Source organism: Erpetoichthys calabaricus, chromosome 12, assembly GCF_900747795.2.
Source record: "Erpetoichthys calabaricus chromosome 12, fErpCal1.3, whole genome shotgun sequence".
Taxonomy (NCBI): domain Eukaryota; kingdom Metazoa; phylum Chordata; class Cladistia; order Polypteriformes; family Polypteridae; genus Erpetoichthys; species Erpetoichthys calabaricus.
The window spans coordinates 69863455-69877962 of record NC_041405.2 but is presented as its reverse complement, the minus strand read 5'-3'; positions in this window follow the sequence as shown (position 1 = coordinate 69877962).

Below are 14508 nucleotides of genomic sequence, written 5' to 3'. Positions count from 1 at the left end.
GAAACAATCCTGTCTCTATGCTCTGCAGACAATTCCTTTAACCTAATGGCTTGTTTTTAGCTCTAAAACACACTATAAACTGGGGTGTGTGTTCCTTTCCTAGTCATTTGTATCAATTGAATTGACCACAGGTGAACTCTAAACAAGGTGTGGAAATATCTCAATTATGATCAATAGAATGGATGCAGTTGCACCACATTGTAAGTGTCATAGAAAAGGTTCTGGATACAGGAGACATGACATACATGTGCAGGAAAGCCATAGACTAGTATAGCCCAACTCCATCTAGGAAGATTGTGGAGGAAAGAAGATTACCACTACTTCTGGTTGCACCCCCCTCCAGAGACACCGAAAGTAATGATTGAAGTTTTGTTTGTCACATTGTGGTGACCCAAAGATTATCAGGGTGTAGAGCCCATGGTTGCAGACCTAAACTAAAGAAAAATGTAGACTCTGGTAATGTGGCACACTCAAAAAATATTTAGAAAATATATGGCCACAATACTTTTTTTTGATTATTTGAATAAATCACCTACATGATGATATTTGGGAAACAATTGGTTCCTGTTTGTGGAGTGAACTATGAAAATGGACTGTGGAATGCAGCAGTAATCAGTAATCATTTCTCACTGAAGTGACTAATTTGGGGTTGATTTAAGGGGACAAACTTCTTCTACCTGCCCCTCAGACGCAACTTGGACAACAGACTGAGAGCTGTGTATTCTCATTGTTGCTCCACTTTAGCTATATTCCACATGTAAGTATGCGGTAAACTAGAAGATTTTATCTTTTAACTGTAAATGAATGTGAATCTCGGAAAGTTCTTGTAATATGGTGACAAGTATTGCTATGGAGATGCAAAGTTTAAATCTTGGTTAATACAGGTGGCAAACCATTTAGATGCAAAGAAGGTGACATAAATAACACTCCCCAAGCAAGAGTCTGGCTTTGTAAATATTCATTTGGCTCCTAAACACTGGGTAATCTTGATAGACATTTTGTAGATATTTTGTAAACTGTATTAAGAGTAAACAAGTTATAGAAGGAAGAAGATGTTTGTGACGAGTGATTACTGCTGTATTGTTTTATACATGTATGAATATTTAATGGCAGGTTTATCAAAGTATAAGAAACATGATGGAGTTGAATTGAAGGTTTTTGGTTAATGATTAATCCTGCTGTTTCACACCTTTAGAAATGTTATTTGAAAAAGAGTCCTACAACAAAGAAACTAGATGTGCCTCTGCATATAATCATATCAAGGGTAAATGTTCTGGCCCAGTGTTTTGACAGGCAGCTAAACATTGCTTACTTTAAGTATAGTATTCCTATAATTTTTTCTTATATTACCAGAGCAGCTAGGGATTACTTATGTACATGGGTGTATGTATATGACACTGTCTATTGTGACTCTTGGTGAAATATGGAGTTATTGAGGACACAACTGAACATGTGAATATAAAATAGGAAGTGTAATACTGATGGATATTTATGCTGTTAAATCAAAAGGGAAAAAAATACTGGGACTAAAATGGTGAAATACATATATAGGGTTATGATGACTTTATTGAATGCAAATAAAGAGACACAACTTGGACAATGGACTGAAAGCTGTGTGATCTCATTGCTACTCCACTTTACCTGTATTCCACAAAGGATAGTGTGACACCCTGTGTAGTGGGTGTCTACACTCTAGGTGTAGGATAGTGGTGTAAGACAGGGAGACATGGACACAAAAAGGTTGGGTTTTGCAAAAAAAAAAAAAAGTGAGATTTTATTTACAGGTTCAAACAAAGGAGAATAATTAAATAACATCCTGCGGAATATATACCTAAATACATAGTCCGATACCTCAAATGACCCACAAAAACAGTTATGAAACTGAGCCCAAAGATGCTGAATACATATACTATTCACAGTGTTGACTGAAAGTTCCAAATGAAAAAGTAAAATGCACAAAAACTAGTGAGACCCGGATATACACAGAACTAAAGCTGTCTCACTGAAAACAAAGAAGAAACTGAATAGCATAAATGGAGATGAACTATTTCTGTCCATTTATTAATTGTTGTACTATGCACAGTGGAGGAGAGAAAAACAAAACTCCAGTCAGCAGCATCCCTGAAGAAAATAAATGTCTTGGCTCCATGGTCAATTGTAAGAGGAAATCAAAGACAAAGTCAGATACACTTACAGTCCTGGAGACATAGGCCAACTGGCCACTCACCCTCTCTTGGGCATTCTGTTGTTGAGTCTGTGCTGGGCCATCCAATATGATGAAAGAATCTTTTTATCCAATGATTCAAGTGCTCCCAGTATCTCTGTTAACTTTTCTATGGGCAGGAGAATAGCTTGGTAGTAGTGCCACAAGATACCAAGAAGAGAAACTTCCAAACAGCAGCATTAGTCAGGGTATGCTAGACTAAAGTATTGAGTCTTCAGCCAAGATTTAAAAGCTGAGACCGAAGGGGCTTCTCTTATACAGTATTAGCAGACAGATCATTCCACAGCTTCAGGACTTTGTAACTAAAAGCTCAAACTCCTACTGTTATTTTATTAATCCTTGGAATCTTAAGTAGACTGGCATTTTGATATCTACTGTAAATGTGCAGTCAGGTTTGTGAGTAGTAGTAAGTTCAGCTAGGTAAACAGAGTCTTGGCCATTTAAGGCTTTATATGTTAAAAGGAGGATTTGGAAATCAGCCATAAGCTTAACTGGGAGAAAATAATATGAGAACCGGAGTTGTGTGTTCATACTTTCAAGTTCTTTTAATGATTGCAGCAGCCTTTTACCTGAAACAGGCCCTTGTATCTACAACCAGAGTGTGGTGTATTTGCAGACTGTTTGTGTGCCATTGAAAGCCTTCTCTTAAAGTACACTCATTTATTTTCAAGTTTTCCTTCTCTTTAAAAATATTTGTGTAATAAATACTGTACATAGCTTCAAGCTAAAGACAAATATAATTTTAGAATATAAAAATTCCAATGTAATATAGTCCAACATTACATTAACCTTTGTTGAATTTAGGATTATTCTGTCACATTTTATTTGTTTAATTAAGCTGATTTTCATTTTTTCTCAACATCTGATGCTTCTCATTTCAGTGTCCAACAATATCTGGCCAGCACTGATGGATTCCATGTGCCCTGATATGCTTTCCCATTGTTGCAGTGTCTTGATGAAACTTGTCTCCGGGCATTACTTACACTATTAGTAGGAAACAAGTGCAGAAGGAATGCAGAAAATGAATCTTTAGCAACACATTACACTTTATATTATAGTTTTATAAACATGATGCATGTTGTCAGCCAATTGGACAAAGTTTAGTTCTTTACAGTTGCCAAGCAAATTCTCAGCAACATCCCTGAGTGTCTTTTATGCAATTTCTTTCAGCCTCATTAACAGATCTTGTTATTGGTAATGTTTCTGATTTGTGGACCATCAAAAATGCTTTCCTTAATCTTGGAATCAGTTATTTGTGGAAACATCTGTTTAAAATATCATTATCGCATTCACAAAATTTTTCATCATTCCGAGTATTATATGAAGAGGAGACAAAAATATTTTTGTTGGGTGGTGGTTTATGTGCCACAGCTTTCTGCCGTGGAACAGAGAGGTCAGATCTTTTTAAAGGTAATGAGATTCTTTACATTTGTAAATGAAACAACAGCACTTGGTATATCCAAGCTGCATTAGTAGTAGTGCCACTGTTTGTAGATCACCACAGATGTCATAGTTGTTGTTGTTGTGCTGTATGTGTATACTTAAAATATAAGAGGAACTCACAAAAATAGGCGATTTCTATAAAACGGTATGTGGCAGGAATATTTAAATATGTTTTTTCTAATCAGCAGGCAAAACTCAATAAGATATACCCAAAAGTGTTTAGAAAGCCAAATTTTTGTTGTCCAGTGAATATACCGTGTCCTGTATGAGTAATATTTTAACTCTTAACAGATAGTTTTTCACCAAATACTGTACAGTAGGGGTCTCCAACACGTCGCTCGCGAGCTACCGGTAACTCGCAACCCCTTTCCAAGTACAGTAGCTCACCAAAGGGTTAATGAATTCTACATAAATTTGAAAACTTGATTTGTCAAATTAGGGGTAGCCTGAATCTGAATTGCAATCTATCTTTTCAATGTGGCATACACTTAAGAGAATATCCAGACTCAAACTCATCAAGACCTAAGTAACACTTTATTTTCAAAGTTGAATTCAATTGTTCTCTCGTTTGCTGCCTAAGTGGAGTTAAAGAACACGCCCCGAAGCTGGCGAGTTAGTGAGGAGCGCACCCACGTCCTCTCATTGGCCCGCTGCCTTTATCTCGGATTCGTACAAATAACTCGATACCGCAAGTGAACTATGATACATAGCGAAATGAAAGAAGTCACAAAATCAACCAGAATGTATAAGCAAATTATAGAAAAATACCCAATCTAAATCCGTTAAGTACTTCTCTCGTTTAAAGCAGACAGATAGACAGACAGACATTGGACTTTATATATTATATATTAGTAAACCTTCAAAAGTCTCAACAGCATTCTCAGCATTTCTGGAGCTTAGTAGAGCCAGATAACTGTAAGAATCTTCACCAAGCAGCTCTGAAAATGTCTGCTTTGTTTGGATCTACATACTGTACCTCTGTGAGTCTACCTTTTCTGACATGAATGTCATGAAATTAATGTTCAGAACAAGACTGACAGATGAACATTTAAATGACTCCATAAAAGTCAACCTAAGTGGCTAAACTCCACCATACACCTCTCTTGTTGACTTCATGCAGTGCCAGTCATCTGACTGACTAAAAAACACATCACACATGCAACTGGACATGTGAATACTCTTGTGAAGCGAAACAGTGACATGTAACAAAATGACAAATGAATAAGTAATATCTGTATATTTGTAATTGCATTGCTTTGTTTTGACAGCATTCATGCTTTAATTCAATAGTGTGAGATACACTAGAAAATGCATACAGACATACAAAATGCAATTGCAGGTGAACTAAATATTTTTTGTGGTGTTTTAATGCAAAATGGGAGATGTGGACACCAACTTTTTGTAAATGTTCAGGTAAAACAAGCTTATTCAGTTTGTTTGAGTTGAAATAAGCTATGAGAATAAACGTTAGAAAACATGAGTAGCTCTCGGCCATTTTCATTTTGTAAAAGTAGCTCTCAGGGGAAAAAAGGTTGGAGACCCCTGCCGTACAGTATTGCAATGAATATTTTTCTTAGTATAAGAAATAAGTGAAGACTAATGAAACAGTGATTTTCTGAATTCTATAATTAAAATAACTACTACTGTACCTGAAGACATTTTAATTAAAATAATTTGATATGTTTTGGATATATAACTCAATTTAAAATATTTCCCAAAGTGTCTTTTCTTCAGAGATGAAGTGAGCATTTAAAAGATAACAAAAATTATTTATGTGTCTTGTAAAAGCTTCATTAGTGCATTTGAAAGCATCTTTTTAAGCTGCATTGGTAATTAACAGTGAAGTACTGTGAGAAAGAAATGAAAGTAGGAAAACCAGCAGAGTCAAATTACTTCAGATTACTTGTCATGTTGTTATATTGTTAATTTTGTAAGGCTGAAGAAGAGGACAGTTCAATATTATCCAATAACCTGTTTAAAGAGGATTCAAAGAATATATAAATGAAGGAGTGAATGAATTAATATTTTAACTGCTGCAACCTTTTCCATTTCTTATGCAGCACTCTTCACCACTGCCATAGCAGCAATATACTTTATTTTTTGGGTTCTGATGGGCTGAACAAATAAAATAGAGAATCAATTTGCTGCCCTTTATTTTTCAAGCAATAAACAAATACAGATGCTTTATATTATGATTTTATCCATATGGTGATTATAAAGCAATCATTTTTCAGAAAATACAGCTGTCACACATGTATCCATGGGATAGTTTATGGGCTCAAATGAATGTGTTTCTCAGTCTGACCTGGGGTTGGCACTGTACTCTAACACTTTCTTCTCTTTTCCATCAGAAGAATCCCCCTCGTAAAGGCATCACTTCTTATTCCGGCTCCCATGAACCCTCCTCTTCATGTCTGCCAAAAATTTAACTGCCATCTTTTCTGTGCCACCTCAGTTCTGTTTGAAACTCATTTCTGTAAAGACACATTGATTATTTTGCCTGATTCCCAAGTATGTGGGGTGGTATCCCCAACTCTTTACAATCTTGTCTCTTTATTTTACAACAGATATTTTGTATTTTGATTTAAACCATTATACAACTGTGAAACAATAGGTTTCCAACAAATGCAGGTATTCTGTAATATACTTTTATCTTTTAGGTGTTAAGTACAGAACAAACTATTTAAATAATGCCTCACATATTTGAGAAAGAAATAAAACACACAAAAAAGCTCCTGGTGACTCCTTAGACTTTGATTCCAGGTACATATTTTTCCTGCCCAGTTTGGCTATTTTTGATTGTGTTTTTTTTATGAGTAATACAAAACTTTTGCGTGTTGCATTGTTTTTGAGATTCTTTTAAAAGAACATGGCAGTATTTTGTAAAAGTAAAAATAACATTGCTATGGTTGTGCTAGCTCAGTTTGTGTTACATATTTTAGGGCTGATATTTCACAAGAAGAATACAAAGACCCACATTGTCCCTGAGCTTGGTGGAGAGGGTTTGAGATCTTAACCTTGTCAGGCAGGTCCTGAATGTCTAAAGTCAGGATAACAAGTGTTTTACGGGGTCAGTATACTTACAAGTTAAATTCAGTAGAAGTAAACTATTTTTAAAAAAATCAAACATCTAAAGGGCATTAACTAACAAAGAAGGGAAACCAAATTGAATAGAAAATGAAATAAAAATTTACATATCAGTTAGAGGCAAAGCCAATCTACTAAAAAGCTATTCAAAAGATACTGCAATGACTCCTAATTTGTTAAAATACTTGTAATCTTAAGCAAGGTTATTATAGTTAACAAAAACTAAAATCAAAACTGAAACTATTATTAAAAAATCATTTTCATAAACTGAAATAAAATAATTAACAAAACTGAAATGAACAACTAAAACTAAACGAAACTATTAAAGTAGCTGGAAAGACCAACTGGAATGAAATAATAATTTACTAAAAATATTTTCAGTTTTCATTTTTGAATGAATATTCTTGCCGTTAGTCTTTAACCCTTGTAACTTAAAATTCTAAAACAGAAAGTAATCCACCAAGAGCCACCTGCATATATTATATCTAGTGAACGGCGGATGGTGATAGAGGGCGGCTGTTCACACAGCACTTGTGGTGACAGAGCAAACTGAATACAGGCACATAAAGCGTGCGAAATAGAAAATGATTTACTGTGCTTGTACTTGTTGTATATTAAGATGTAATTCAAACACCTGAAATCGGAATATGTTGATCAACAAAACCTTTACCATATGAACAGAAAAATCACAAGTGAGTAATGTTTCAGTTTATTTCTCAGGTGCCTACATTTTGTTGACAATAACTCATTTGTCACTTCGCACAGAAGAAATCCTTTTTGAAAATAAAACGGCATTGATTGAGAGACTGACTAGGTCATCATACAAGATCAGCATATTGTTACTGACCGAATCCGGGATAGTTGTGCGAGAACTCCCGTATCGACTCCCCGAGGCAAAAAGAGTGGAAGTGGAATCAGAGATCAAGTGCATGCCGGAACTAGGTGTGATAGAGGAGAATAATAGTCCTTGGTCTAGTCTTTCCAGCGGCTTAATCAAGTTTCCCAGTTTGACGCCTACCCAATGCCACGAGTGGACAACCTCCTCGAGCGACTGGGACAGGTTGAATATTTGACCACACTTGACATGACGAAGGGGTACTGAAAGGTTCCTTTAACGGACTCTGCAAAGGCAAAGACTGCGTTTAGCACCCCTAGCGGTCACTGGCAGTATTGTGTCCTTCCATTCGGGTTACATGGGGCATAGGTAACCTTCCAATGTCTGGTGGACAAAGTGCTCCATCCTCATAACTCCTATAGTTCTGCATACCTTGATGACATGGTCATCTATTCCAGCACATGGAAGGAACACCTACAGCAGGCCAAAGCGGTATTACGGACACTAGGAAAAGCTGGTCTTCGTATTAATCTGAAGAAATGTTTCTTTGGAATGAACAAAGCCAAATATTTAAGCTACCTGGAGGGCCTGGGTACTGTGAGGCCACAGTGAACTAAAATATTTCACTTCATTTTGTGACTTAAAACAGGCCCTTACGTTGACATCTATTTTGAAGGGTCCTAACTTTTCTTTGCCTTTTAAACTCCATACGGCTGTTTCAGACACAGACATGGGAGCTGTGCTGAGCCAGAGTGTTGACACTGTCAAGCACCCCATCATGTTCCTGAGCTGGAAATTGCTGGAACGAGAAACCAGGTATATGTCGGTGGAGTGGGAAGCCTTGGTGATCAAATGGGTGATTACACAGCTGTGGTACTACCTCCTGGGCCATGAATTCAAGTTGGTTACAGACCATGCACCATTACAGTGAATGGCCTTTCACAAGGTGTCAAACCCGCAGGTCACCAGGTGGTTTTTAGACCAGCAACCGTACAAGTTTTTCGCTCGTCCACCGACAAGGCTCTTGTCATGCCAACACCGATGATCTTTCTTGGGTTCACAGCCTCTCGGTCAGGAATGCCCAACCCGATGGGTCTGGGTAAAGGGGTTTGGGTGGGTGGGTAGAGGGGGGGCGTGTCTCACACATGCGCATGGGAGGCAACTAAAGGGCTAAATTGAAGGTAATTCCAAGCCAGACCAGGAGATGACAGGAAACAAAGTGGCTATCTGGGCCTGGTCCTCACTTCAGATCGAAGCAGCACAGGCTCTTCAGGTCGCCGGTGCCACAGGCGGAAGACGCCATCGTAGGAGCACCATAGTGTGGACTGAACGCAGCTGCTTTCGCTGTGATCAACTGTGACATCTGGCTCAGGAGTGCCACCTCCCACCTGCACAAACCATGGCCATCAGTCTGGCCCAGGTATGCAGCTTGCAAGTTCCCCCCAAGATGTTATGGGAGGATAATTTTAAGGTCTCTATTATGTTGACTGCTTTTGGACTCCGGTAGCAACATCAATGTAGTCTGCCGTGACTTGCAACAGCAGACCCTTATAGGACCACAGACCAGGTGAACATTCGCTGCGTCCATGGGGACGTTAAAACATATGAGACTATATTACTCCTTCTGAAATTTAAAGGGAAGAACTATAAGGTGCAGAAGTCTCACAATATCAAAATTGCCTGACAGATTCTGGTGATAAAACATTTTTTTTTGGTTTTCAGTGTAAGAAAGAATAAATTGAGTTTAAAAGCCTCACACATACCTTTTAGCATACCAGAGAATTTTTTTCTCTTCAGTAGGAAAGCATGTTGGCTCTTCAGCACAAAATCATAAAATGAATACTGTCAATACTATTGCAACCAAAGAAGTATGCCACAGGCATGAAAAAGGCACTAAAAATGGGATAAGACCTTTTTGAAAATCTAATGACAAGCCTAGTGTAATGCTTGCTGCAATTGCTGTCTGACATTTGAAGCTTACAGGATAGAAATGTATCACACCTGTAAATTGACATTAAAAGATAGATTTTGTATGATACATCTGTGAATGAATTTGTATGGATTTTTAAGTGTTTCCAAAAATAAATGAGTCATGGGTATTCTTTGGATTTTGTGCAAATTGATATTCAGAAAATATTTTTAACATTAGATGTGACAAACATGCTTGTTTATTCTGTGCACACAAATGCTTTACTTTTTCATGATTATGTTATAGAACCACTTAATAATAATGTTAGAAGCATGCAAATATTTTAAAGGAATTTCACCACATTCCAATTGAAACTTATAAACAATTTTGAAAAATGACATAATGAAATCATATGTAAAAAATTAAAATGCCAAAATTACAAAACCAGTTTTGAACTGTTTGTTTAAAACAACAAGATGTTTGACCTATTCTGTACTTAATTATCCATTTAAAATAAAATTAATCCAGTCATACACTCATCAAATCTAGTAGCTGGCTGCTCACATTTAAGTGCCTTTAGCAAATGAGTAAGGCACTTGTAACCACTGATTATTTACTGCACCAATAACAGTGGACATGTTAATATATTCATAACTAGAGAAACAAAATTACCTTTTTACACAAAGTGTAAGTAAATTATTGTTCTATTTGTACAAAGTGTATAAAAGTGCTGGGATCCTTATCTGGCCAGGATACCAATGGCATGGAACGATGGGGGAAGGCAGATTGATCAGGGCATTGTCTCCCCCAAGCTGCTAGATGGCAGCCCCCCTGTGTTATGGTGGCACCATGGATTCCCACAGGACACACTGGGAATTGGACTTCATTACTTTGTGGAGCTCTGTTTGGCTCTGTGGGTGCCATCAGGTGGTGCAGAAGGGACTAGCATGACCTACTGATCCTGCACCTGTGCACTAAGTGCTGGGTCATCCGCTCTCACATCATGCATGGTAACCACTTTCACCATGCTACCATGCCCCCTCCTGAAGATGTGAGTCTGGTGATTATTTATTTAAAATGGCAATCAGCCGCGGACCTCACTTTACCACACTCCCGGGTCCTATATAAAAGGGAGTCAGAGTCATGAGGAAGAGGATGAAGGTTGCTGTGAGGAGTGGAGGAGGAAGAGGAGAAAGAGAGAGAAAGGGAAGTGCAGAGCATTGAGTGTTGTAGGTTGGAAAACACTTATTGTGTAAAGAGTTTCCCACAATAAAAAGTGAACTTGTGTCTGACCCTTTGTTTTGGGTGTTTGGGAAGTTTCAGCACACCCTGCTGACCACTATATATGTATAGAAATCTACAATGTAGCCATTCTACAGCAGTTACAATAGACTTCTCAGTAGCAAGTGACAAAAAGCTAAACATGCACTATGCAAGAGCTCTTTACCATCATCTAAATTATCCTGAATTATCCATCTTCTTTACAAATACAAATAGCATAGCAGACTGTCCTGCACTCATGCAGTTATGCCAAGGCCAGTTTATCTCCAGCTGAGAACTGTACCTGAAAGGATAAACAGCACAAACCCAATTTAATTTACTCATGTTGATATAGCATTTTTACTCCAGAACAAGTTCTGCGAGCACTTATTTGGATCACATGGAAAACAAGGAAACACACTGCCTTCTTATGCAGTCTACAGCTCTGCCACAATAATGTCACAGATGCCAGCAAACTAAACCAAACATTTCTGTCCTCTGCATCTTGTTCTGTTACACCCATCACCTGCATGTCCTCTCTCACCACATCCATAAACCTTCTCTTAGGCCTTCCTCTTTTTCTCTTCCCTGGCAGCTCTATCCTTAGCATCCTTCTCCCAATATACTCAGCATCTCTCCTCTGCACATGTCCAAACCAATGCAATCTCACTTCTCTGACTTTGTCTCCCAACCGTCCAACTTGAACTGAACCTCTAATGTACTCATTTCTAATTCTATCCATCCTTGTCACACCCAATGCAGTTGTGCACCCTAACCATAACCAAACAGAAATTGAAAATAATAGCATGATAATCATAATCAATATCTCACTTTCTCTGTTGAAGTTCAGAAATGACTTTGTCCCAGCCATTTTTTGGCATTCAGCCACTCTTTCACGCTATATTAACATTATCTCACACCATGCTAAACTGCTTCTTAGTTCAAATCTTTGTTTAAACTTTTCTCAAAAACTGATTTGTTCTTTACAATAAATAAAGTCTCCCTGCAGTAATAAACTCCAAGAATTCAATTACTTTTATTTACAGGCTGCACTCTTATTTTTAGGCTCTGCGGGGCAAAATAAAGAGTTTAACTCTGAAGTCTGCTCTTTGGATTGCTGGTCAAATGTAACAAAATAACAAAGACCAATTTGATTGCCTGCAGCACCACATGATTCATCCATCTATGCCTCTGTACATGTCATAGGAGGATTTTATACAAGATAATGTTCATAAGTTATCCGGTCCAGATGGAATTTCAGAGTGTGTTTTTAAAAAGTGTATCTGATGACTTCAATGAGAACTTTAATCTTTTTCTTAGAATATCCATGGTCCCTACCTACTTTTAAAGGACAACAACTACTGTATCCCTCTGCTTAAGGAAACAAAACTAACCATATACCAGTGGCACTCACTCCAATCGTGATGAAGGTCTTTGGCAGACTGGTGCTAGATCACCTCTAGTCTTCATATCTTCACAATTGGTCCATAGAGGATGTATGGAAAATAAAAATTTATGTATTAGCATAAATAGACATAAAAGTAATTAACAGCTTCTGAAGCATTAGATTTAGCATAAATTAGACATGACAAGCAAATAAGATATGTCAAGCAAATAGTTAAATAAAGACATTAGTCATATTGCATTTTCTAGTTAAGCTTGAAGCAAAATTACCAAATATTGGGAAAGGAAGAATAGAGCAGGAAGAGAATGACGTACAGAAACTATCCGAGGACAACAGAAGGGGGAATAAGGAGAACACCTGTTGTCTGAAGGCTAGGAATCAAGAAATTATACCAATGACGGAATACAGAAAAATGGTCAGGAAAGGTACGTGAGAAACCAGCTGGAATAGTGAGTCAGCAGAAACAGCAAATGCATTGTTACAATGAGGTCAAGATGATGTAATGTATGGAAAATAAAATTAGTGTATTCATGTATTAGCATAAATAAATATAGAAAAATATATAAGCATTAACCTTAGTGCAGATATTAATGCAAGTTAGGCCTGCCAAGCAAATGATTAAATAAAAGCACATGCCATATTTCTTTTTAATTAAAGCTTAGCTTTAAGCCACCAAGTATAAAATAGCTTGAAAGCCAAGAAAGGGGAAGTGATAAGAGAAAGCCCAAAAATAGAAGAAAGAACATCTGCTCGGCCGAGGCCAATCAAAATAAGCAAAAACAGAAAGTAAAAATGAACAATAGACAGTAAAAATACCGGTGGCCAGCTGCAGAACGAAAACAAGAGATAATAATGGTTCCCATGAGAACTTGAGGTACCGGCTGGACAGGTGCAGAATGAACTAATTTGAGCAAGGTCAGGAAGATAAGAAATAACTATATAAACTGTGATTCTTGGCCTGTTCAGTGCTCAGTCCAATTTGGCTATATTGGGTTGAGTCCGTGTTATTATTATTGTTGTTTTATTACAATAAAACTATAGACTCTGTTTGCCTATCCTCTGAGTCCTAATAGCGTTCATTTCAGGTAAAAGCCTTTTGGTGACAATTTTTCGCCAAGACAGATTCAACGTTTTAAATATTACACCACATCTGGATACAGGATTCATCTGGATTATTAAAAAAAATAAAACTGCAATGGCAAAGCTCTGTTTATAGCTTATGTTTAACACTTTTGTACCAACAAAGCTGATCAACTTGGGACTGAAGGGCACTCACTATAACTGGATTTTAGACTTTCTAACTCAGCATGTGAGGACAGGCAGATTAACATCCTCCAGACTACTTCTCAATACATGGACCCTACTGCATAGTGTGATGAGCCCCCTTCTGCATTCAATACATAGTCAGCAATTTCACTCTTAATGTCAGAAAAGTGAGAGGATTCCTGAAAGTGGAGAAGAAGTGTACTTGTACCAATTTTTAAGAATAAAGGTGATGTGCAGAACTGTACTAACTACAGAGTGATAGATAGGGATGATCACATGCCACAGCATGAAGTTATGGGAAAGAGTAGTATAAGCTTGGTTAAGAAGGGAGGTGATGGGAGTTGGTCTTGTCCGCTACTTTTGATAATTCCGAGGTATCCTGTACTTATTCAGGGTGGCACGGTGGCGCAGTGGGTAGTGCTGCTGCCTCGCAGTTAGGAGACCCAGGGTTCGCTTCCTGGGTCCTCCCTGCGTGGAGTTTGCATGTCCTCCCCATGTCTGCGAGGGTTTCCTCCGGGTGCTTCGGTTTCCTCTCACAGTCCAAAGACATTCAGGTTAGGTGCATTGGTGATTCTAAATTGTCCCTAGTGTGTGCTTGGTGTGTGTGTGTGTCTGCGCGCCCTGTGGTGAGCTGGGATTGGCTCCAGCAGACCCCCGTGACCCTGTAGTTAGGATGTAGCAGGTTGGATAATGGATGGATGGATGTATTTATTCAACCGGGGGGGTTCAATTACAGTATATACAAGCATATATAAGCATGAGAAAAAAAGACTCTGAAAGAAACGGAAAAGACAGTTAAAGCTTCATCCAAACCTAAGCAGACGTCAAGTTCAAGCTCAAGGTATGGCCAGCCAGAGACTGACCTGGAACAGATAAGCGAAAACACAGATTTCCCAGAACATGTTGATGCTGCAGCATCATCCCCAGCCGAGGGCAAAAGTGGGAGTGAATGTGCAAGTGATTCGTGCCAGGATAATTCGCCGATTCCAGAAGGATTAGTGAAACTGAAAATTGCCTTACCTTCTGCGTTGTTATCTACCCCTCACGAGCCAACAACATCAGCTGTAACTGGGCATGCT